This window comes from Camelus dromedarius, chromosome 7, assembly GCF_036321535.1.
Source record: "Camelus dromedarius isolate mCamDro1 chromosome 7, mCamDro1.pat, whole genome shotgun sequence".
Lineage (NCBI taxonomy): Eukaryota > Metazoa > Chordata > Mammalia > Artiodactyla > Camelidae > Camelus > Camelus dromedarius.
Genome location: NC_087442.1, coordinates 31137143 through 31163319, shown reverse-complemented (window position 1 = coordinate 31163319; position 26177 = coordinate 31137143). Strand labels below are relative to the sequence as shown.

The window sequence follows — 26177 nt, the reverse complement described above, 5'->3', positions numbered from 1 at the left end:
GAAGGTTGAATCGAGTTTTGTTGATTTAACTGTTGCCTTGGTTAAATGAGTCCCTTCCTCATGTGGTCATATTATTTGAAAAAGTCACAGGTAAATTAAATAAATAGTAAGCAGGCAAGGAAGCATATATGTCTCTGTAGGTCTACCTTGGGGGATGGGTTTGTGGAACGAGCAAAGGAAGTGAGCATGAAGGGATGAGATGTCTTGTAGGTAAACAGGTTGTTCCAAGCCTAGACACTCTAGAACATTTTGGATTCTGCAGTCTTGATACTTCTCTTACTAATTTTGGTACTACCACTGATTTTATATATAATATACACATATATGTATATATATGAAAAAATAATTACATCTTTTACAACATTTAAAATATTTTAAAAAAAATAACAAAAGACTACACAATAAACATAAGCAAAACTTAGTAATTCTCCAAGAAATCTAAATGTCATTATGAAAATACAAATTTAAACAACAGTGAAATGTAATTGCATACCCAACAGGCAAACAGTAATATAAAATATGGCACTCCTAGATGTTGTGCAGGATATGGAGAAATAGGAACTCCCAAACCATTTTGGAGAGGAATTTGGCGGTAACCAGTAAATGTGAAGACTTACATATCCTCAGACCTTGCATTTCTGTATCTATACTAGATTGTTTATTGTAACATTCGTTTTAATTGTAGAAATTTGGAAATAGCACAGGTAGTTTTACTAGTATTAATACATTGTGGTCGTTCTTACGTGAAATAATATATAGTGCTTAAATAAGTAAATTAGAGCTGTATGTATAAACATAGATAAAATATTGCAAATGTTAAGCAAATATAAAAACATTATAGAACATTGTGTATGGTAGAGTACCATTAATGAAGTTGAAGACACATGATGCCCTGGTCTGCTCATGGACACATATCCTTGAAGGAAATATATTAAGATGTTCACGTAACTGTAAACACAAAATTGAGATTCCTCCCTCTCTCCCCTCCTTCTTTCCTTCCTTCCCTTATGCCTCCTTTCTGTCTTTCTCTTTCTTTCCTTCTTTCCTTTTCAAATGGAGCTATAATGCTTTTTAAAATGTGTGAGGAACTATGACTAAATGTTAAGTTTTGTTAAAGGTGGGTGTAGTACAAGAGTGTTTATTATCTTATTCTCCATCTATTTTATAATTTAAGGAAAATATTTTTTCTAATTTTTTCCAGATTCAATGATTAGCCCATACTGGTGAATCTTTAATGTTTGTAGGGTCCCCACCTCCATTCCCAAATTGGGTATCTGCCTTATACCTAAACCCACTGTGGGACCCAAACAAGCACATATGGTAAACGCCTATTTCCATGTGATATTACCCAGTTTACCTATTGAATGGGTAACAGTTCTGGCCCTGGCACCACTGTTAGAAAGTATTCTGTATTTTGAATTTGAAATTCAGAAGTTGGCTTCTCTGAATAAATAAAAGGGTGATTATATAATATTTTCATGCCATGAATAAGTGAATGATTGCCTAATTTTTTTTCAATATTTATACTATTCATCAAAGGTATTTAATTAAAACTGAAATCTACTGTCTGCTCTAGGAAGATGACTCTGTATGTCCATGAAAGCCTTGACCGAATAATCAAATTGGTTTGGTGAATACCATTTCTATCTGATTTACTCTGATTAGTGACACCTTCGTTGGTGTTCCTCTTCTATACAGAATACGTACGCACAGTGGATGCTTTTGTCTACAGCAGCTACCCCGATCAAACTAACACACAGCTGTCTGCTTTTAAAAATAACAGTGGAGAAATACTGGCTGTAAAATCCAAGTGAGCCAGTGGGAGGTGAGACAAGTACCTGAGACAACAGGAACCACTTGACAGGTGGGAGATGGTGCCTAATTTGCTTCCCTCCAGCTACCTCTTTTGGCATCAAGTATTTGGAAAAACTGATTTGTCACAGATTTTTATCCAAGAATTTTGATGTGGCATATAATTTATTAGGGAATATTACTGTTTAAGTCCTGTAGTAATGCATTTTCTTAAGGAATTTGTAAACCCCTCTGAGTTGCACATTATCCTTCTTTTGCAGATGAGAAAATGGAAAATTTAAACAGTTTTAAAACATTGCCTGTGTTTATATAAGGGGTAAGTAGAGAGGAGCATTTCAAACCCTAGGATGACTGACTTGAAAGTCGACACACTTAATCTCTTCCCTACGCTTTCTCCCAGGATTACTGCATTAGCAACAGTAGAACCTTCTACTACAACAAAATAGAGCATCACCACTTAGCACGTAATGTTGGAAAATTTCAGTGCCAGATCCTAGGGCAAGCAGTTTATGAAAGGAAAGGGAAGAGTGAAAACAGACAAAATAATGGAAACACAGGAGCCAACTCTTTAATCAGTGCAGTGCAACCTCATACACACCTTTGCCATTTCCTCTCAGAGAACGTGTTGCTCAGATCTTACTTTCATCAGCTGCCTCTGATATTCAGATTCACACTCAAGAGTATCTACATACGTGGACAAGATCTGCAGTTGTTTTATTTGTAATTAATGGTAAACTTCAAAGCTGCACTTCTTTATAACATACCTTCCTACATAAAGTTCCAGATCGTGTCTACTTCAGGGCTTCTGGGGTAAGTCAGGAAGACCTAGATGAGACCATAAAGTTCTGTTAGGGTCCAAGTGGACTGTTCGTCTCTTCCCTTTGGTGACTTGCAAACTGGGATCATCAATCCCCGGTTTATTTTGAATCTGAATCAGTTGTTCTTTCGTTCACAATTTGGGAGGCAGTGAAAATGCTAACTTTGATACGTATGTGAGTTCTGTACTTTTCAGATCTTAGGTGGCTACACATTTGTGGTTTTGGATAGATTAGTAGTTGTCAAAGCAATGAGTCCATTGCAACTGGCAATAAAAAAGAAAAAAAGCAAATAGAATAAATATCATAATACATGATCTGTCATAAGGGTTCATAAGTGGAAGTATTATTTCAGATATATATGTAACTGAAATTCACTGTAAGATGTTTTCCTTACTGTATACCATGATCAAAGCTTGAAAAGCCAATGTGGTAGGATTAACTGGATCTAATTGGAACTTTTGGCTCTCTTTCAGTCAGGTAAAATCATCAGCACACGCTCAGACCAATGGATTATTCTTCTTTGAAGACACTTAAATAACCATTGACTCAGGAGAAATCTAATTAGGAAGCTGGTAGAGATTTTTTCATCTGTTAGAATTTCTACCTCCTCCCCTATTTTCAGATAGAAGAAACCCTGAATGGCTGTGCTAATTGCTGACAGTATGGTCATCTTTTCAAAAGCTTAAATTGTATTATTTTCCACCCTCAGTTTTTACTTAAACTGGGAAAACCGGTCAAGTCAGTTGTTTGGGAAAATATGGAAAACAGCATTTGGATGGACTGTGTCATTTTGGGGGTTAATTATTTTGACTTCAGGAAGACATGATTTAAATGTTATCCTTATCCATTATAATAATCATCTAAAACACAATGACTGACACTTTTGAGTACTTACTGGCCAGGAACTGTGCTATTTCCCATTGTAACTGGATGGTTAGAATTGTGGAGGAAGACATCCAAATGCAATTCCCAGGTCCCTCCCCTAGACCCTGTAATTCATGTCTGTTATGGGGCCCAGGAACTTACTTAGAAACACTTATTATGTATAAAAAACTGCATTGCCTCATTTTTATCCTCACAAAAAATCTTTGGGGAACATATTTATCAGCATCCCCATTTTATTGGTGAGGGAACTGAACTGAACTTTGCATAGCTTAAGCAACCTGCCTCAAGTTGCCTAAGTAGTGAGTGGAGAAGCAGGGATCTGTGTGTAGGAATCTCAGCTGAAACGCCAGCTCCCACCATAGGCGACGTACAGTAACTAAACCAACAAATTCTTCAGATCCTCTTCCCCAGTCTCCCTCTCTTAAACTCCCAAGCTGTATCTCCTGGAGAAGAGTCCTGCCAACCACACCGCCCCCCAGTCTTTCCCCTTCCCTTTCCCTCAGTTCTCTTTGTGATCCAAAAGCTGGTTTTGGAGGAGAGAATGACAGCTGCCTCTTAAAAAGAAGCACAGTCCCTTTAAAATCCTCAAGATGGTTTTGGTGCAGGTGTATGACTGCGATGTAGGGGGCAGGTTATAACTGGGATCCCAGAAGTACCGTCGTCTTTTATCCTCCCTCCAGTGTGGCTTCAAGGCTGTAGACGGAAACTGTGCTTTGGCTGCTGAAACACTAAGGATGCTGCTGATACTGTAATAGGGGAGAACAAATCCAACTCCATGTTTCTTTAACCTTTGTATTCTATTGCTTTTGCTACGAGTTAACACTAAAAGGACGTTGCCTGTTAGCTTAAATTATACTTACTGGCCCATTTCTGGGAAACCTGCCTCCCATATAATGAGTGTTAAGCTAAAATACCTTTGTTTAGCTCAGAGGAAACATCCTGACCGGTCCCACCAGTGAATGGCTGCAGGAAAGGAAAAATTCACACATCCCCTCTGGAGTCTGATGGGAACCAGGAAATTTTTGACTTTATCCCCTTCCCTTGTAGTATAAGAGAAGCCCGAATTCTGACTCAGACAAGATGGTTCTTTGAGACACTAGTCCACTATCTTCTCTGTCTGCTGGCTTTCCGACTAAAGCCAATATTCCTTGCCCCAGCAAATTGTCTCCCAATTTATTGGCCTATTGTGTGGTAAGCAGTGTAAACAGTACAAGCTCATATTTTTCAGAGTGGGAGAAGTTTGGTTCCATCACTATAAAAACTGGAGATATGAGGGAAACACTGGGGACAAGCATTATTCTTTGTTACCATAATTGAAGAATTGTTGCCATAAAGCATACAACATAGGAAATACAGTGTTTCAAATCCATATAGTGTTCAGTACATCCATAATGTACAATCATCACCTCTATCTAGTTCTAAAATATTTTTATCACTTCCACAGGAGACCCTGTTCCCATTAAGCAGTCATATTCCATTAACCCTCTCTCAAGTCTCTGAAAGCTACAAATCTGCTTTCTGTCTGTGGATTTGCCTATTCTGGATATTTCATAAGAAGGGAATCATATAATATGTGAATTTTCTGTCTGATTTCTTTCACTTAACATGAAGTTTTCTAGTTTCATCCACATTGTAGCATGTCTCAGTACCTTCATTCCTTCTGATTGGTGAATAGTAGTCCATTGAATGGACATACCATAATTTGTTTATCCATTTATCAGTTGATAGACATTTGGGTTGTTTCCACCTTTGGCTGCTCTCAGTAATGCTGCTGTGAACATTTGCGTGCAAGTATTTGTTTGAATACCTTTTTACAATTCTTTTGGGTATAAAGCTAAGAGCAGAATTCCTGAATCTTATGGTAATTCTATGTTTAACTGTTTTTAGGAACCACCAAATTGTTTTCCACAGTGGCTGCTCTGTTTCACCTTCCCATCAGCAGTGTGAGAGTTAGGCTTTCTCTGCATCTTTACCAACACTTGTTCTTTCTCTCTTTTTGAATTCTAGCCATTCTAGTGGATGTGAAGTGGTGTCTTGTGGCTTTGATTTGCATTTCCCTGACTGCTAGTGATGTTGAACATCTTTTCATGTGCTTGTTGGCTATTTGTATATCATAGCTTCTTTGGAGAAATACTGATTCAGATCCTACATTTAACTTTGGAATCCTCCTCATGCCTTTGGGCCTAGGTGCCTCTTTCCCTGTCTCCTTCATGTGCAGTAATGTGATAATTATAGTAGCTATCTAATGCCAGGCACTGTAATGAGCACCTTAAATGCATTATGTCCTTTAATTCTATCAGGTTTTATCTCCATCTTAAAGATAAGAAAACTGAGGTCCAGGGACAGTTAAGTTGAACATGGAGGCAGAAATTGATTTGAAAGCCAGTTCTTGCTGATTTGAAAGTCCATGCTCTTAAGCTCTGTATCAGAGGTCTGCAGACTACCTTGTATTGCTAACATGTACTGGGAAATTATTTTTTAGCTGTATACCATCATATACATTTTTAATAATAGTTTAAGTTGACTGAAAAGGATGTAGTTTCCCACATATTGTAAATATTATCATTTAAAAATGTAACTGTGAGATCAGTTTAGAAGGGACTCTACAAGCCATGGTGATTCGGTATCCAGAACCCTTGATTTAAAAAATTCATGAACAATTCTTCCCTTTTTTTGCTTGAAATTGTATTTTATTATATTACTTCCCCAGAATGTTATCATAATATAACATTTTTCATGCTTGAAAGTCTTTTATTGATCACCCTCTCATAGTTTCTGTAGCAAAAATATGACTATAAATTAAAATTGAATTTTAAATAATTTCTTATAAATATAAAGCTCTGAGTGTTAGAGATTCCTCCTGATTGAGTTGTTATTATAATTATGGCTAGTAGTCGACTGATAAAATCAACAAAAATAGATTTTGAGAAATTGTCATTAACTATAACAAGTATATTTGTATTGGAAATGCACCTTTTTAGTAGGATGGATGGTCTCTTATGGAACCTTGATTAAAGGAGAATCTGTGCATAACCATTTTTCAACTTGTCCCTTTGACACCCTGGAGCATTTTAACTACCTAATAATGCAACATAACAAATTTGTGATACGTGAAAGGAATGCCTTTTTTTTTTTTTTTTCCCGAATTGGAAGGAGCTAATTTGAAAGGAGCTGTAGGAAAGGGAAACTTGCTGCCTTCCTCATGTATAGGAGTGTTACAAAACAGGGCAAGTTTAGAAAAGAATGTATACAGAGAAAATGGATCCAGAAATGGATTCTTTTAAAACGATGCACGCATCCTACTCCTTGGAGAGGCTTTGAAGACCACTGTGCTGCACTATGGTAATAAGTGCACGGGTGTCCTATCCAGCTTCCAGCCCAGCCCCACTAGTGGACCCCAGAAAAAAGAGCTGCTTTGTGCATGACTGCCGTCTGCTAAGAATTTTGCACATGTGATCTTGTTTAATTGTCAAAATGACTCTGCAAGGCAGGATTATGTTCAGTACACAGAGAGAGAGAGAATAATTTGCTAGGGCCACAGAAATTATAAGAGGCTGAGCAAAAATTTGAAATGATTCTATCTCTTCCTTTTTCCTTAATTCTTTATTAGGCTTGTGTCACCTAGAAGCAATGTAATTCAATTCAAATAATTCTTGTCTGATTTTTTCAGACGTTCACAATACTGTTTCTTTGTCCTCTTCTTTCTTCTTCTGTATTTTAAATTTGCAGGGACAGCAAAGAGCTCAACCTAAGCGTGTCTGTAATTAGTGGACTATAAGGAGGAGAAATTTTTGAGTAGAGAAGATGTCTTGGGTCCGCCATCCACCTCTGGCCACACATCACTCCCTGGACAATGTTAAGATAAAGGTGGGCAAAGTTGCATAGTGATTTTGAAAGAGTGCAGAGCTAGGGACCCCAGATCAGACTTTTCTAAAGTATAAGGTTGTGACTCAGATTTTACATGGGAGGGAGAAATGCCAGTGGTTGGGGAAGGGAGGGTCACTGCACAAAGCTATTTTTTTTTTCAAAGTGAGGTAATTGTAAGACCAAATTGCTAAACTAGGATAGTTTCATTTCTCATGTGGTCAAGAAGTCAGATTTTAAAAAAAATATATAAGCCTGTGTGATTTATTCATGAGTTATAAGGTAATGTTAGGTTTAGCTCTCATTCTATAAATAGAGCAATAAAAGCACAGACCAGCACCTCTCAGTTACCCTGTGAGGAACCTCATGGTCAGATTTATCTGGTGTACTGAGCAGAAAGACATTTCCTATCGCATAATGAAAATATTTGGAGAGCCACTAGAGCAGTGAGGGTTACAGAACTCTTAAAACTGTAATTGTCTTATTCCATTATTAGAGTGGAAAGTATCTGGAGAGGTTTCAGTTTCCAAGTAAGTGGCAGTGTGTCTTTTGGAGATTACTAATTGTTTGCCCCACCCTCTTTCTTTAAAGACTAAAGTATAATGAGGTTAAAAAAGAGAAAAGGGAAAGTCAAAAGGAAAAAGCAAAACTTTAAAAGGAGGGCTTTGCCTTTGATGTTGGTATTTCTCTAGGTGACAGGTGAATAAACAAAAAGTGTTAAAGCACATAAAATGACAAAGTGTTTATAGAAAAATGATGCTTGAATGGTTCCTTTCCCCAAAGCCTACATGGACTTTATAAAGAAGATAAACACATAAACAAACAAAAAATGGTAGGAAAAACTTTAATTACAGAAACCTTTTAATTTTGTAAAGGCTCCTTTCTTAGATACCGCTGGCATTTCTTCCTCCTGTCTTCTGTCTCTTGCCTTTTAGATAATTTCACTGCTTGTTAGAGGCTTTATTGCAAAGCAGACAGACTTAAAACAATGAGATGAAAACCAACTTTACTACTTTTTAGCACATTGTAGGAACAGGATCAGGGGAAGGCAGAGCATAAGAGTGATAGATTATGAGTGGATTTCAATTATCTGAATTACTTGGACGCCCCTTATCCAGGCAACGTGAATTTAATTATGGCTTACTTCAGTTTTCCTCAGTAAGTTTGAGGAAAAGCCCAGGAAGAAGGCAAGGCATATTCATGAGGCAAGAACTCAGCTGAACAGACAAAAAGAGAAAAAAATAGCAGCTTACTGTCGGCTTTTATTCGGGAAAAATCCACTTAGTGAAGCTACCTTGAAAGAAGGCTAAACACTGGCGGACAAATTGGTCCATCTTGGGACCAGTTTTACAAGATAAGTGAACACTTGTTTCTTTGAATCCAAGAACTATGCTGCAACCTGACAAATCCTAGGCACAGTGTATCAAACAGCTACAACAGGTTCCTTAGAGATCTCACAAATGACATTTCTTTACGTGCAACTTGATAAGTGTAATTCCCCATCTCCAACTTTTGCTGTATTGCTTCATATCTAATCTAATTCTTTCTTCAAGAATTGTTTTATGCCTCTTAATGGATTGTTGGGAATTTGCTTTTAGGCTCTGGGGTAACAGGGGGAAAATGAATTGCAATCTAGTGGAATCTTGACAATCTAACCATTACATTATGAATGTTACAGCCAACATGGAAAGTAAAGAAGAAGAGATCTGTGTTTGATTCTAGTAAATTGTTTCCTTCACAGTTTTGCTTTTGTAGAATACATATAGTACATGAAACAGCTGTGTAAGGATAATCTGTTGCTTTATTCAGTGAAAAGCAGAAGTAAATCATTCAATTTTGGAAGAACTGTGGGCATCATTTGTAAGGAAAGATGATTAGCGTTATTTTGCAAACAATTATTTGATACATTTAATAAACTACACTTACCTGGCAACATTTACAAAGGGTATCCCTGTCATTAAGAAAAATACACAACTCTTTTAGTGAGAAAGTTACTGCTTTTTCATTTCTAGGATCAGAGCAATTACTAACAAAAAAACTAATTTTAGTTTTTGAAACAATGACTTTATGATTGTTAAGCTTCAGTTATGTGCATAATATCTAGAAGAATGTGTAAGGACAGTTCAATGAAAAGAAAATAATCTTGCTAGGAACACACAGTCCAAGGAATATTTTAAGACATTTCATTATTTGCCCTAACAAGTCACTTTGTGGTTCTTATAGCATGAACCTTGTACAGGGATCTGGAAGCCCATCAGCTTTCTAGTCTACCTCATTCTCCTTGCTTTCCCTAACATTGCACTTGGTCTCTGATCCTCTGCCCTTACCCTTCAGTTTTAACTATATCCAGTTGAAGGTTGTAGACATTATTCACAGCTCCCTAATACAAGTGCAACTAACTATTCCTTGCAAGTGAAAGTTTGTCTTTTCAATTATGAAAGAGGAATAACTGTAAAACATTTGAGAGCTTTCTTTCTAATTTTGACCACCTTGCAGAGCATAATGTCTGAGTTAGCCCATAAGGTTGTCTCCACTGATTTAATCAAAGGTGGGAAGGTCAAAGAAAGAAAATGGGGGGAAGAAGTCTCATCTTGCCATATAACCTATACCTAAACTAGTATTTTGAGCATTTACTTAGCACCATATCAGTAAACTTGACTGCAATTTTAAAATACCTTTTAAAATTTCATGTACATTTTAAGGAAAGAACCTACAAACAATACATAAAGTAATGGAAGTTCAAGATGAATACGGAGCTAAAAAGATCACATATCTATTTCAGGATGTTACTGTTCCAATAATGATAATAATGATAGCTAATATTACTGACTAATGACTGTGCCTGGTACTGTTTTATAGGATTTATAGGTATTATTTCAAAACAGCAAATTAAATACATGGTTATTATCCTAAGATACTAGATCTGGGAGGCTTTGAAATAATATGGCGTATATTTTTCTGATGGTTTCTGCAATTAGAACCTGATTACTAGAGTTCAAGGGGCAAAAGGTTAGTTTGTGAAGCTCCTGGGTCTATCATTCTTATCAACACATTTCTTTAGAGACTGAAGTTGAGGCAGAGAAATCCTGGTGCTAATCTTCAGTTGCTTACATTCATCTTTGAAATTCCTGAAAACCTTGTTACTCTAGAGATGAAGCAGTTTTTTTGTGTGGTTCCAAATGGTTAGGCATCTGTAAATAAATAGTTAACATGCTTGTAATTCAGCAGTTCCATGGCTTGTAGAGTGATATGGCAGGATCCACCCTGGAGTGAGTGTTGTTTATGCTAGTTTTCCTAGATCTTTGAATCTGTGGTCCTGGACTACATCTCCTTTCCCATAACCAGTTATCAGATCACATATATCCCATGAGTTTAAACTGAACACACGGTCCTGGTATCCGTGATTTGCCTAATCCTTCTGAAAACAGGGAAACTGCTTCTGAGCAGCCTAAAGATCTTTTCATCAGCAAGGATTTAATTTGGAAAGTCCAACATGTAAAAAGAAGAAACAATGTAAAGCTATTCCGTTAGAATATAAAGATAAAGAAATTCATATATTAAAGTCCAACATGGAGTATCCATTGTCTTGGATGCCAGGGATTATCCAGAGGTAGGGTAAAACGGCCAGAGTGTATGGTTTCTTGAATTGCACTGTACTGATAGGATGTTTTCAGTTGCATCTTAAACTTGCTCAAACCATAAAAAAATGTTATTAGGTCATCCTACCCCTCCTCTTCTCAATTAAATCCCTATTTCCAGGAGAATTCCATGTACTTATTAGCTTAATGTAGGTTATCAAAACCAATCACAATGCAGAGGAAACAGATTTTGTTAGTTGGTTTATATCATCCTCGACCTCATCAGGAGATGGGGGTGGTATCACTTTTACCCAAAAACATCCTCCTCCACAATGAAGATGGAGTGGACTTGATAATGGGGGTAGAATCGTAGTGTCCAGTACATCTGCATTTTTACTGTGGAGGATTCTTTTTTTTTCATCTACTGCCTCCTATTTTTGGATCAAAGAAAAATACAAGTAAGGATTACCGAAAGATTCAGAAGTCTAAATAGAAAAGATGGCACGCAGTCTCCTGTTGTTGGAGCCAGTTCTCTTTGGATCTCTTTTCTCCATGTCTCATGAACAGAGGCGCTGACTGCCTTTGTTCCAGATCACCTCTTCAAGGACATATATATGGCAAACATCCTTGAAAAATGGAGATAGTGTCTCCCTCTCTGGCAAAGGTCAGGCATGCTTACTGCCCGTTATAAGAGATTTGGGTTCCCTACACTTGGGGTTCTTCTCTTGTAACAGTGTGTTTTAAGCATCACCTGGCCTGATTTCATTGCATTGTGGAATTGAAGCTTGGGGAGCTGGCACAGGTGCTGAGACCCTGGCTATTGCTTCTGCTGTCAGTAAATTAATGGTTCTTTGTCTCTGACCCAGGAATCTGTTTTATTCCAGCGTCTGTGAACCTGTGGCCAGGTAGCTTGTGAGCTTGCACGTAGAGTAAATTTCAGACTCTTCACAGTTCTCTACAGTCAAATGTGAAACAGACAATGATTACACCTTAAAAATGTCTTACCCCCTCCGCTAAGACTGCTTGCTATATGGTAGCCATGAAAAAATCACATTTGCTGATTTTCTTGGACTGCTAGCATTCCAGGAGACTGTTCCATCAGAAAAGTCCCTCTCTATTCTTGCAGAATGAATTCCAATCCAAGGCTCCTTCTGTTCAGTCCATACCATACCTGTTCTATCATTTTATTCTTTGGCTTGAAGAATTGGGCACAAGAAAAATCCTTGCTGACAGTTTCACTCTGCATCTGAGCAGAGCCTAGCAGGACACGTGCCTTGCTTTAGGTGGTGCTTTGTATTTTAGCAGTGGAAACACTTTGGGGCCTACTTTCAGTTTCAGCAGGACTTGCCTTGCTTTGTGTGTTAACAGTACTCAGCATAATTTGTTCAGTCTGTTTTAAAAGCAACTGGCCTGGGGTTTGATTTATACCTGAATTCAGCTACTTAGGCTTATTTATAGTTTTGAATGACTGATCTTGAGTTTTTGTATTTAATAGTCAAATACTATGCCAGTTGGTTTGTGTAGTTAAAATTTCTGTGACCATTCTTTCTCAATTAGTAAAGATTAATTAGATTTGGCTTGCTTTCACGATATTCTCTTTTACGTGGAACAAAAGTGAGGCAGTTTATTTTTGGGACCTTAGATGCCACCTTCTAAACTCTTTCTCAGTTTTACCTCTGTTCCTCTTCTGAGCAAATTTTCTTTTTGGGTTCCTAGTGACCCCATCCCGCCTCTGCTTACTCAGGTCTCTTTCTTCAAAAATCAGCTTACAGGAGAATTTACATAAGTGTAAATTATTAATAATCTTTAATATTATTGTATAACATCTCCACTCCTAGCCATAAGCATTACTTTTTAGTTATAGAAATTCCAATTGTAACTATCAGAGGAGCTTCAGGGACAGGGGAAACATCCCTGGTACCCAGAAAACATACCATGTAATCTGTACCTTCAACTATTTAGTATAATACTGGTGAAATAAAATAGTCTTCTGCCAAGTAGATGCAAACATTCACAAATATATATAGGAAAGAGTCTGGCTTCTAGTGCTGTGGGAACTAAGGGCAGTTTTGGTCCTCCACTTAAGTGCTTTATAGGTCACTGAAAACCTCTCCTTCCAATTTACTGAGTAACCTTTTTGTAATAAGATCTCACCTTGTCTTGGTTTTTCCTTCTGTAAAATGAAAATACTACTCCATGCTCCTATTTATAAGATAATCAAGATTTAAAAAAAAAGCTTCGGGTGAAAGTAAAGTATAACTTTAGTTGTGGTTCCCTCCTAGGGGAAATTAGCATTCCTTATATTAAAGAGAAAAAAAGGACATCCAGCTTTGCTTTTCGTTGTGCTACAGGAGTCCGCAGTGCCTGCAGACGAGGCGGGCTCGGTTCTTTCTGTTCCTTCGCGGGAAGTTGTACTCCTGCGGGGCAGGCTCTCTGGCCATCCCGCCCTGGGAATGCTTGCTCTTGAAGGTGAGGATTCAGCTTTTGATAGCTTCATAGATAACCTGTTCTGTCATGTGTCTTGAGGGCTTAATAGGTATTTGGATGCAATTACTAGCAAAGATCAACAACAAATACAAAATGAGATGATCAGTTCTCAGGTATGCAGCTTAACTGAGGTCACTGCTAGAGGGACAGCACAGTGGAAATGGTTAGACCACAGGCTCTGGAGTCTGACTACTGAGATTCACATCCTAGGTATGCCATTTGTTAGCTGTGTGACCTTGGGCAAGTTACCCAACCACTCTGTGCCCCAGTTTCACCCACTATAAATTGAGAATGAGAGCACTTACCTTTCAGAATTGCCATAAGGATCAAATAAGTTAGTATATATAAAGTACTTAGTATAGAAGAAATACAATATAAACATTGTTAAATAGTACTAATCGAAAAAATAACACCTATGGGAAAAGAGAAGAAAGCTTTTAATATGAACCAAATTCCTAAAGTATAGTTCTAAAATCAGACTTAAAAACGTGAAATATTACTATATAGACAGTTGTTGATGCTTTTAGTGAAACATAGCCTTGCCTTCTTTGTGTTCACAAAAAAGAAAATTTGTATTAGAGACATCTACTCTATAGTTCTTTTGACTGTAATAAAAATGAACATAAAATGTTTTAAACTTATTGATAATTCTCATAATACTCTCCTATCTTTTATCTGAATGAGATAATATTCAATTTTACATAGATTAGTGTGCCACATAGACTGCAGGTGCCCAGTAAATCCATAAATGTTCATGGCCATTCATGTAGAAATGAAATATTTAACCACAAAAGTATCTTATATTTAGGAAGCTGTTTGCTGACATCTCTTCCTCTGATATTTGGAGAGTATGCAAAGTGATTTATGCACAGCTACTTGAAGGAAATGTTCCCATAGTGACTTTCAGAATATTTTGAGAATACTGCTAATACATATTTTAAAAGTGCTTTCTACTGTGAAGTTTTTCAATTTTTTTTAATCGTGTGAAAGCATATTGTTTATCTCATCAAAAACAACATGAGGATATGGATGTCCTTTTTTTTATAATAAAGCAGACAAAATGTGATGTGTATTAATTATGGTTATTAATTTAATTTTTGTTAAAGGAAAGATTAATTATATGCTTTTCTTGTAGAACAGTCCTTTATTGCTTTAAAATAACACTAAACATTTGCATAGTAGAAAATTATTTTCATTTAATAAGAACAGCTATTAAAGAAAGTTAAGCATTTGTTTTGTATTTAAAGCTAACTAGAGGTGTCCCCTTTTGTAAGAAAACCTAGTATATCAAAGTTCAGCTTTGCCAAAGAGATGAACCAAAGGGTGACAACTTGTGTTCCAAGTGATTTTTCATTTTCAAAAGAGTTTATTTAAATGGTAGCCCTCCTATTACATGTCAGCATTAGTTGCAGACAAGTCTTCTCAAAGTTTAGTGGGCCAAGAAATCTGAACCCTACATGCTAGATGTCACTGCTAACTAGAATTCAGTCATGTATAAATTTACAGTGTAAGTCAGTGGGAAATTTTGATTTCCAAAAACTTAATTTCTGCATTAAATATATGGAATAAAATGGAGAAAATTCATACCATGTGCCTTTAAAATCAAGTTTGAGAGACAGAAACAATGTTAGAATATACTGAAGAACTCAGAGTTTATTGGAGGGAAAGTGATGTCAGTGGCTGCATCTCTAGCCACAATTAGTAACACAATGTTAGCAATAATTTATGTGAACTTCAGTATCCAAATGTATTTTTACATGCTTAGAAGATGTGTTTATTTTTTGCACACTGAAAAAAGTCGATGCCAAAATTTTGGTGAAATGATTAATAGCCAGTTTGACAGACTGCATGATAAAAACATGTCTCAACTGACTGCTAGAGATTGTAGCCAGAAAAAACGTATTGAGGGGAAACAATATACAAAAGCAATTTTTCTGACTGGTGTACATTAGCTAGATTGGTTCAAGTAGACATTCAAATGCATAAAAGTTGGAATTAATTTGATAAAAACTGTGACAACTAAAACCCAACAACGTGATCACAATTAACATTATTAATTATAGCTGAACTAAACTACATAGATGACGGTTATAACAGTTTAAGTTTGCTTTATCAAGTGATAATTTACCATATTCTGTATGATTATGAAATTTCTAATTTTTCTTGAGCTTTATTCCAGGACTAGTATAGAATTCTTCCTATGCTCACAAGACCATCTCAGTTCTTGCAGAAATTTTAATTGGCATACCTAAACAAGGAAAGTAGAACTATATGTCTGAAGAGGATATTATAAACCAGCATTATTTTGTGTTTTGTAAAAGTCTAAATAACACTGTATTTTCTTTTGAGACATATATGCATATGGTCACCATAATTTTGCAACCCTAAATCAGAACACATGGCATTAAAATATGATGATCACCTTACTTCCATGCACAACCAAATCTATGAGTCTGTAGTTCAGATGCTAAAAATAAAATATCTAGGTAGAATATTATCCATAATCATTTTGTTGTATTTTCTCAGAGAATGGATATATTATACATGTTAGGACTAAAGGTCATTCATCATTATAAGATCAATTTCATTTGCTAGTAATACTGAATTGTTAGGAAAATAGTACGTAAAAAAATTATGAGATTTGATTCCAATTTTTTCCCAAAATTGATACTTAATAATGTTTCTCTCTCCTCAGGCCTGATTTGCTGCTGTTAGAACAGTCAGTTTACTTGTCTCCAATACTTTGGTAAATCTACCTTGTGCATAATCCAAGCTGCCATTTTTCTTAGAGCTACAGAAAGCGAAATCAGCCATTTTTAAAGGAGGAAACAATTTGCAGAAAGTCCACAAGTTCACTACCACTTATGCAGAGAAATTCATCAGCTGACAGAGAGGGTGGTCTCTATGGCAGGATAGGAAACATTTGTATAGTCAAAAGTTACATTTAAAACCTTCTACTCTCCTCCCCTTGAATAAAAGGTTAATTCAAACCTAAGCCACAAGTATTTTCGTCATACTTAAGGATCAAGGGACAGTATTATTATGTTAAAAATGCAAATTCCTAGTCCAGACCTGATGGTTCTGGGAGTAGACCCTGGGAATCTATATTTTTGACAGTCATCCAGAATGAAACTTACACAAATATAAGTTTAACGACCACTGTCAAAGGGTGACTTCTTATTTTAAGGTATCTATTTTTCAAATTCATTTTCTGTGATTCAGATTTTACATGAGCTAGGTAAAATTTAATCACGTATTAAAATGATTAAGGTAAATTAACAAAAAAATTCAGAGGTTTAAACTGAGATGAATTATAAACTAGTGGGCCATTCAGCTTTCTTACTAGAGTTTTAAAAGCTATGAATTAGACAGGGAGGCCATGAATCATAAAAATAAAGAGATTGTTTATATATTACTGCCTTCTGATGAATACAAGATACTTATTAATTCTCTTGTGGGATATTTTTATAATATATTCAAGTTTCATTTTGAGATGAAAAGGTAAGTGTTAGAAGTACCTAATGGTAGATCTAATTCTCAAATAAGCCTTCGATAATGTAAAACAGAAAATTCAAATGTCTTTTCTCTTTATGGTGAGTAATATTTTTTGCTAAATTCAATTTTCTTATAAATTGCTACGTGCAAAGTACTGGGTAAACCCTGATAAATAAAGCCAGGCTCATGACTGCTCTCAAAGAGTTTACATTCTAATGGAAGGGCACACAATAATCGACAAAAATCACAAATAAGCATAGTTAGAAATTGACTTTGTCTACAGTGAATTTTCTAAAATTTTTATGAACTCCATCTGACAAAAGTGAAACCAAAATAATCAAGCCCTTCCATGACAACAAAAATTACTACAGGAATTGTCAGCTCCATATTTTGTTTTGACTTAGTTTAATATTTATCTCCTAAATGTGTCATGTTTCTCTCTTTGTCACATAATTTATCTGTAAGAACATCTGTTGTGTGTGTGTGTGAGACGTCTACGAAATGATTAATTTGACAAAAGGCTCGGAAGTAGCTAATAACAGCAATGAGCATGTAGGGCATGATCACCCAGTGATGTGGTTAGAAATGGTCATCCATATCTCTCAAGGGTCTTGGGGGCTGAGAATGTTACCCTGCTGGAGAGCAGAGCAGTAGTTTTAGTTTTGTTCCAGGTATTTCTAAGACTCAACTAGCTTTTCCAAACGGGGAATTTCACCAGTCGATTTAAGTCAATTCTTCTGAAAACAAAGTGACAGGATCTTCTTATGGGGGGAAGGGGCTGTTGTTTGTGCCTGAACGATTAAGAAAAAAATGTTGAAAAGAAAAAGCTTATAGCCGTCTGCGAACACCAGCCAGGAGTCTGGGGGAGTTCGGCTTTAGCAGAGGTGTTAGCTCATTTAAATTTTGTAGAAGCAATGATTTGTATTTTTCAAAGTTGCATCCACTTGTGTATCAAATGTGAAAATCAGGCTGCTTGGGCTTGCCTGTTTCTTAATATCTTTCACTAATAATAAACATTCCAAGCAGAGGAAGCAGCTGCGCTAGGAGTGATTAAGAATTCATGAGCATGCTCTGATGATGGTCCATCTCTGAACCAATCACATGGTGACCACCCCGACCTCATTTCACACCCACCCACACTGTCGGTCCCGGGAGACGCCCGCCTTCGCTTACCCTACTCAGCACACCCATGCTAAGTGTTAAGTCATTGGAGATTCGGGAAAAGCACCGGGAGGGTACGTGGTATTTCTGTGTCAGCTAAGACAAAAGATGTGACATATCCCGTCAGCTGGCATTGACTCAGGTGTTCCAGGCTGCCTTCAATAATGGGATGTGATGGCAACAGTAAAAGCTAGGTGGGGGGAGAAGTCGAGTTTTACAAATCCATAATTAAAAAAGAATTGGAACCTGTCACAACACCTTTCAAACTTTCTCACATCCTGCTTCTTAAGTCAGGATCCCAGAGGAAAATCAGCAGGAGAGGACTGTCCTGCGGTCCGATCTTTGTATTGGGTTGTGGGAAACCAGGGCCTGGCAATTTGTCTCTCTCCCTATTATGTACAGCTCGGCATTTGTATAATTCATTTCTTCATACATATTTCATTATTATTAATCATCATAAATAAGTAAGTTGCATCTTTTAATGACACAGGGATTGGAGAAATAGACTGTGTCAGTGTGTGACAGTGCTGCACACTCATCATTAAGGGGATTTATTATTTTGGAAAAAAGCAAGTTAAAAGACTCAGCTCAGTGGTCAAAAGTGCAATTTAGGGTTTATTGTGCAAAAACCTAAAGTGGAAACAGTTCTTCTGAAACTGTTTAACATACATGTAATTCAAACAACCTTCTTTACGAGGCCTTTGGTGCATTCATGCTGGTACAACAGAGTTCTCTGCCCAAGTTATTCTTTTCAAGCTGCCTGGTTTAAGCACAACTGAATACCTTGGCCATAGGAACTCACTGAAGCAGCAAACACTGAGCTTGGTATCTCTCCTTCAAATAGCAGGATTCTGGAAGCCTCCTTTTGCTCCCTTTCAAGGCAATTAATGGTTTTGAATACACCTGGAGATGATTAATTCTGAGAGTGACCTCCAGGCTGCAGGTCACATTTCACTTTGGTCTGGTAGGAGACTAAAAGAGAGATTTTGAAAATGTAGGCAATTTTAATTTTACTATTTTTTGCCTGCAAACTGTTCTACCTTCCTTTGGCAAAGAAATGAAAATGTCCAGTCTAGAGAGCTTCACTGTAGCCTATGACTATTACATTTCTACCTTGATTTAACTGTTTCAAACAGGAGAAGAATAAACAGCTTGAAGATGAGCCCATGCCAAGCGGTGTGGTTTGGTTCTCCGGAGCTTACCTGGAGACATGGCCACCCTGGAAGGTGGGCCAGTGCATATCAAGGTTGCTGTATGATCGATCCCTGACTCACCATCCCACCAGCTCAGGATGGGCTCAGGAACTTCTGATTTCTGGCTTGGGTCATCATTGAAGAATGGACAGAACAGATCATCAATTCGGTAAGATGACTTCAAACTCTTAAAAAAATGGCTTTCTTACTTAAAATTTAAATACATATTTCTTACTGCCCTGTATGATAGGGTTTCCTCTCAATCAGTGCTCTCAACTCTGGCCACACATTAGAATCCCTAAGAGAGCTTCTAAAACAGTAGGAATGTCCAGTCCCACCCAGTATCTGATTTTAATTGATCTACTGTGAGGCTCAGCAATTTTTTAAAAAAGCTTTCTGGATGATTCTAATGTGCAGCCAAGAGTGAGAACAACTGCTCTAAATACTTAGAAGAAGTATGGAAATTATTTTATTTGTCTAAGTGTATTTCAGGTTTTAGTTTATGACACCTAATCAGGAAGGGCATTCAGTAATATGCAATACAATATATTGCAACACCTTGAATCTTACTTTGGGTTTTGAGAGAATGATCTGTTTGTATTTTTTTCTTATTCTTTCCCTCCTTTTTATTTTGTTTTATTTTCTTTCTCCCTGTCTCTCCTACACACACACCCCTCCCTAACATCCCACCCACACACAAATAGGCATACACAAACACTTCTGATCTTATAACTGTTGTTGTTTGAACTGGGAATATATTATTGTGAAAATGCTTTATACTTCACTTAAATAATGCTTTAGTCTTTCACTTGAAAGAATAAAAATTTACTCTTCCTCTTACTTCTTCCATCCTTCCTGCATCAAGCAAACATTTGTAGATCAACATTTCCACCACATGACAAAAGCAGATGGTAACTGACACTTAAAAAAAATAGTACCATATATAATATTGATATTACCTACCTAGAGTGAAGCAAGGAACTGAGATAAATCTCAAAGCAAAAACAAAAAAATTTATTCACATAAATAATCCTACTGATTATAATGAACATGGATACTTTTTGATCTTTGAATTATTTGGCTAGCTTAATATAATTTTGAACAAATTAAATGAGCAGAAGTAATAGGAATAGTCAATTCAAAGTGAAGGATGAAATAATGTGTGGGTCGTATTGGAGGAGAAAAATGAACCTTCTAGATTCGTAGAGAAGGAAAGTCCCTTGAAAGTCGTCCAGTCCATTCACCTTCATTTTAGAAATGAGGAAATTGAGGCTAGGAGAATTACCAGTTTTTCTCTTGTCATTTCTTTGCTTACGTTAAGCTTATATATAGATTAATATATTATTGCTTGTGTTAGCAAAGGTACTCGCTTCTCTAACAGACAAAAATGAGTTTAAAAGTTAGAGAAGTTTACAATTAGGTGATTTATTTTATTATGAGTCCAAATTAAAGGATATCCAAATGTCTCTGTCACTTAATTTTGTATCTGTGCTGGATTTTAAACTGCATAAAGAATAAGTGAATACAGATATTTGAAGATGCTAATATCAACAAAATTAGAAGTATTTGAAAATCTCTTCCACCCCATGATGTATGAATGTTTTACCGTGTAATTATCTGTACTGTGCACCTTGAAATAGAGAGAAGGTAAGTGCCTGTGATTAGGCCCTATTATACATACTGAACCTGTTACAACACATCTGATCTCAAAATGGGTTTGTAGTAATAAATACTTTATCAAAAAATGTATACTAAAAGTAAACATTTGATTTAAAAACTATAATGGTAAAATACATTTAATCACAAACATGTTAAATAAATAGATTCTATCTTCTAACAAATACTAAAATAAAAACATGGGATGTTTGATATATGATCATATGCTGATTTTTTCCCCTTTCATTAATACTAAATGTTCAAGAGTTTGGTACTTACATTTCACCCTCTAATTGAACATTTTAACATCCAAATGACAGAAACTTCAAATATATTGTTACTATAGTGAACATTATTTAAAATACTTTAAACATCATACATATCCAGGCAGAGACTTTTATTCAACACCATGAATAAAAGATATATTCGTATTTGCCAGTGAGATTTGGGCAAAGAAGATTAAAACTGCTGAAGGACATAGTTTCTTGGTACTCTAGAATATAGCTAGGTCTACATAAAAGACCCTAATGAAATGTCTTCATCTTGGGGGGCTAAGTAAAAAGTCAAAATAAGATTGAAAGTTCCCTTGGTCTCTGAGACATACATACAGAACTACTCTGGGACATTCTGACACCTACGCAGTCATGAATTATTTACATGGATCCATATAATCTGGGTGTAGGCACAGAACTAAAGACTTTTGAGAGTCCTTAAGATTAAGAGAGAAATGGAGTCAGCATTCTTGGTTCATTTTGATGTGGAATGGAACCTTGGACCCATTCTGGAATACTCTCAGCAGCTCGAGGGAAGGCTGCAATGAGATTGGGAGAAATTATAGCAGAGTCATCGAGGGATGGGCTTTGGGATCCTACAGACCGGAATCCCACTTTGAACCCTAGCTTTTGACATCTTGGCTAAATTACTTAATCTTTCTCAGCCTTTGTTTTCTCATCTGTAAGCAGTAACGTCACTTGTAAAAGGTTATTGTGAGGATAAAATAAGATCATCTACGTAGAGGGCTTCACACAGCACAAGCCACACTGTAAATTCACAGTAATTCTATTCATTCAACAAATACTTCTATGGATTGGTAGAATGGGCTACATAATTTACGTGCTCATTGGAAAATGAAAATGTGGGCTTTTTTGTTCAAAATGCAGAAAAAAATGCCATTAAAATTAGGAAAATGTTAACACTTTTTCTTTCTTCAGTGATCTTTGGTGATGTATCTTGTTTTTTTTGTTTTTGCAATTTGCTGTTCTAATTAAGCAAAAAATTAAAATTTTAATTATCAGCATGAATTTTACTATTCATTTTTATATTGTGCAATGCCATTTAAAATGAAAGTATAGAGCATTTACTCCATATCTGAATTTAGTATTTCATACTAATTCGTATTCCATAGCTCATACATGCATGCATGTATTTTGTTCTTATAGAGCGGTAGAAATACTGCACAAAACTAAGTCAACTGTTTTTATCTCGCTTCTTACCATGTACACATTATACCAGTACTCTCTCTTTTTGCCCTGAGTAAGGAAGGACCAAATAGAAAAGGAACTATGTGTTTCCCTATCTTCCCTTTCCTAGTAAGTCATTTTTTATGTAGGTGATGGACTAAGGAAGTAATAAAATACTGTTTCCTTGATCTTTCATGCTTCTTAGAACACCATTGTTCTTTGTGTTTTTGAAGCAAGTTCTGGCTTGCATAGAAAGCATGACCTCCTGGGGCTGTCATCATCCCACTTAGCTTGTAAGTAGCACCCTTACCTTATAATCACTTTGAGTCTGAATGCCCATGGATGTGGGTCCATCAGAGCTTTGTGCTTATAGGGCATCACCAACATACCATGAGAAGGGGCAACAAAGAAAGGGAGACATGTATATTGAGTGCATTTCCCCTGCTCACAAGCATGCTTTGTTGTCCCATTACCCTTTACTTAAAAAACACAAGTTCAAAGGTTAAATTATCATTTCTTAAATGGTGGCAGCTGAGCCTAAAACTAAGCAGAAGGTCAAGTGCAGCTGCACAAGTTGTTCACCCATAAAGCCAGCTCCATAGATTAGGTATTGTCTTGTAAATGTGCTGAGATGCTGTACTGAACAGTAAAGGACATGCCATTGTTTCATGGATTTACAGGGAAATGAAGAGATTAAGTAAAGAAAATTCAGAGAGTGACAGTGTAATTAAGAAAATAAAATAAGAAAAAGTGTTGATTGAATGTTACAGATCAGTGATTAGATGGGCCATTTAAATTGGGTTGTTAAGAAATACTTTTCTTGGGAGCTGACATTTGAGCAGATACCTATGTGACAAAAGGTGCTAGACATACAAAGATGTTGGGGAAGCAAGTTCCTGGCAGAAGGAACAACGAGCACCATGTATCCAAGGGGACAATGAGTTTGGTGAATTGCACTGCTGCTTGTAGTGGTATAGTGTAGCCTGCTGGTGTCTGGCACCTTGCTGCTCCACATGTGGTCCCAGGACCACATCACCCGCCTCACCTTTGAGCTTTTTACAAATGCAAGAATTTTGCCCCCCTTCTCCAGACTCACTAAATAAGAATCTGCATGAACAGAATTCTGCATTTTTAGCAAGACCCCAGGTGATGCACATTAAAGTTTGAGAGGTACTGAGCTAGAGGATCAGAGTGTCTGAAATCTAGTGAATCAGTGCAGTGAGCTTGGAGAGGAAGTTGGGGCTGGGTCTTAAAGACTTGATCAACTAGAGAAAGGAACTTAAGTTTTCTTTTAAATCTGAAGGAGACTATGGCAGAGTTGTAAAGAGAGTGCATTTGGGGGCCATGAAGATTTTCAGGCTTGAGAAGCCTAGAAAGGGTAGAGAGATGCTAAAAGGAGATGTGGGAACAATTTACCCCTTTCCAAATTGCACTGAGTTTTCTCACTGGTGGAAATGGCACAGAAAAGCCATACACCTCACTTAAGTGTTCCGGTCCCACACACAGACCTCCAGCAAAGCACATAGATTGTTGTTATCACTGTATTGTTTTGCATTTATATTTCTCCCTTTTCTACTAGCCAAAAATTCTTCCATAGCATAAACCACATTTTGACCTCCTTTGTACCCTAAGGTCTTTGGCAGTGCAATAAGCATTTATTGATTAGTATTGATTGATTAAGTGTGAGTTAAAGATACAGGAGATTTGGACATTCTGATAGGATGCTAGCCTATCCTCAGCTCTTCATTTTCTCATGCTTTGAGCACATCAACTTAAATAATGCAGTGGTAGGAGACAAACGCTGAAATGTTTGAATGTATGACTTTTTAGTTGAATAACAATATATTTTTAACTTGTTAAAGCTTTTAAAGGAGACATTATAATTCTTTGATGCCATTTTGCGGTCAAGCATTTGTTCCCTGAAATTTGCTGTAAGAGCGCAGGAGGGCAGCGTTGAAGAGTGGCCAGTACACAAACCATGCAAATGGCAGACACCGTCCTCCCCGTCAACCCCCATGCTTGGACCTGTTAGCAGTAGTCCTTGCCGTCTTCTTGGACTCTTGCTCCCTAAACTTGGAGTCCATCCTTACCTAGAAAGGTTCAAGAAGCTCTGATGCGGCCATTCCCGTCTCTGCCCATGGGAAGCCTGATCTCCCTCTGCCCAGGAGGGATGGGGTCTCATCTGCTATTTGCTGTTGTTTCTGCTAATGATTAAAAGCTGACTTACAATTGACCTTGTAATCCAGTTTATACAACTACAAGAGAATATTTAAAAAGAATTGATTACTACTTTTTCTTAAGGAAGTATGACAATCTTTTTCTCTCTTACTGCTTGATTAACGTGTGAAATCTTCCTGGCATCCCTGTTTACCTTATCTGAAATAGGATTGCAACATTTTTTTGAATTAGTGAATCATGGTTTGATTAGATAGTCTGAATCACATTGTACTATAAGGTTTTATTAAATCTAATTTGATTTCCCTGCTGCCAGCATAGAGAACAACAACCACAAGAAAGTGGCTATCAGTGTTATTTATTGTGTCTCAGGGCCAACCATTCTTTTGCTTTCATTATTATAAACTATACTAACTTTAAAGCTGAATTTGTTTAAATCACCCTTTAAGGTAACAGGCTCCCTTTTTCATCAGTGAGTTTGGTTTGTTGGCATGGATTCACTCCTGAGCACATAATCACTAGTAACCTGTGAGTAGGGGTCAAACATTATGTGCTGGAACAGGGTGTCAGCTATGACTAGTTAATGGATGCTTCTTCCTGCTCTAGACATCCATCATCCCCATGGCTGTATCTTCACCAAAGGACTAGAGTTTCTATTCCTTTTGTTCCCAGTCACTAGGTACAATAAACATGTTTCTCTCGGAGATTTTATCAATGTCAGATTATCAACACGAAATTCCTCAGGCAGAAGACAGACTTTGAGGTGGTGAAGAGTTTTATCTGTGTGTTTTGCACGTGTGTAAGTAGAAAGAAGATGGAGATGTCTTGCTGTTCCAGCCACCCGATGTGATACCTTTGCTTTTTGGTGCTAATCAAGCTCCTCAGGAGTTTATATGGCAGGTTTTAAAAATTAGAGAAATAGAAATTGAATCTATAAATAGTAAGTTACTAGAAAAAAATAGGCATCAGAAAATTAGCCAATCTCACCTTGCTGTGTATACTGCATGTGTAAAATCCTGAATGGATGAAAACCTTTGTGTTCCATTTACTTATATGACAGCCATTCTCAGTGCTTTCAGATTTGTCTCTGAATGTTGTATGACTGTTAAGCTACAGGGCTTTACCCCTCTACTGAGAAAGTTTACTGCTGAGGCCATTTAACCTCATGCCAGATTCCGGAGCATGGCTTTTTCTATGGTGGGAAAAGATTAAGTGGTTACAAGATGAGCCCTGAATCAAAGCTTGCTTAGGTCCTCTGACTTGCAGCCTGGAGTCCTACTTTCATGCCTGAATCCCTGCAGTGACTGGAAATGCTTTCCCTGGACCTGTTTTTCTCTGCTGGGGCTTCCCTCTCCCACTGGGTCCAGCCAATCCCAGTCTCCCCACCTGCCCTCTCCCTAGCCAGTGCTGCCACCTCCCTGAGTGCTCATGTGTCCACGCAGACTTAAGATAATCTGATTCTTAGACTTCATTCCATCGCTTTAACTAACAATGCTGCCTGTCTCTTGTGGTTCTAGGCTGATCTTTAGTTTAACGTTCTCATTTCCTCACACTGAAAACACCAGCCCTTGGCGTTTCTCCCCTGATTAGCAC

General features: G+C 37.0%; 1 long non-coding RNA gene across 2 annotated transcripts in view; it reads left to right on the top strand.

Annotated features, from left to right (window-relative positions):
* Positions 1-26177, top strand: part of LOC135321740 (uncharacterized) — a 140505-nt gene that overhangs the window by 98345 nt on the left and 15983 nt on the right. For both annotated transcript variants that reach the window (XR_010381773.1, XR_010381774.1), the window contains exon 3: positions 19237-19462. This is a non-coding gene — a long non-coding RNA (uncharacterized LOC135321740). The remainder of the gene's footprint in view (positions 1-19236; positions 19463-26177) is intronic.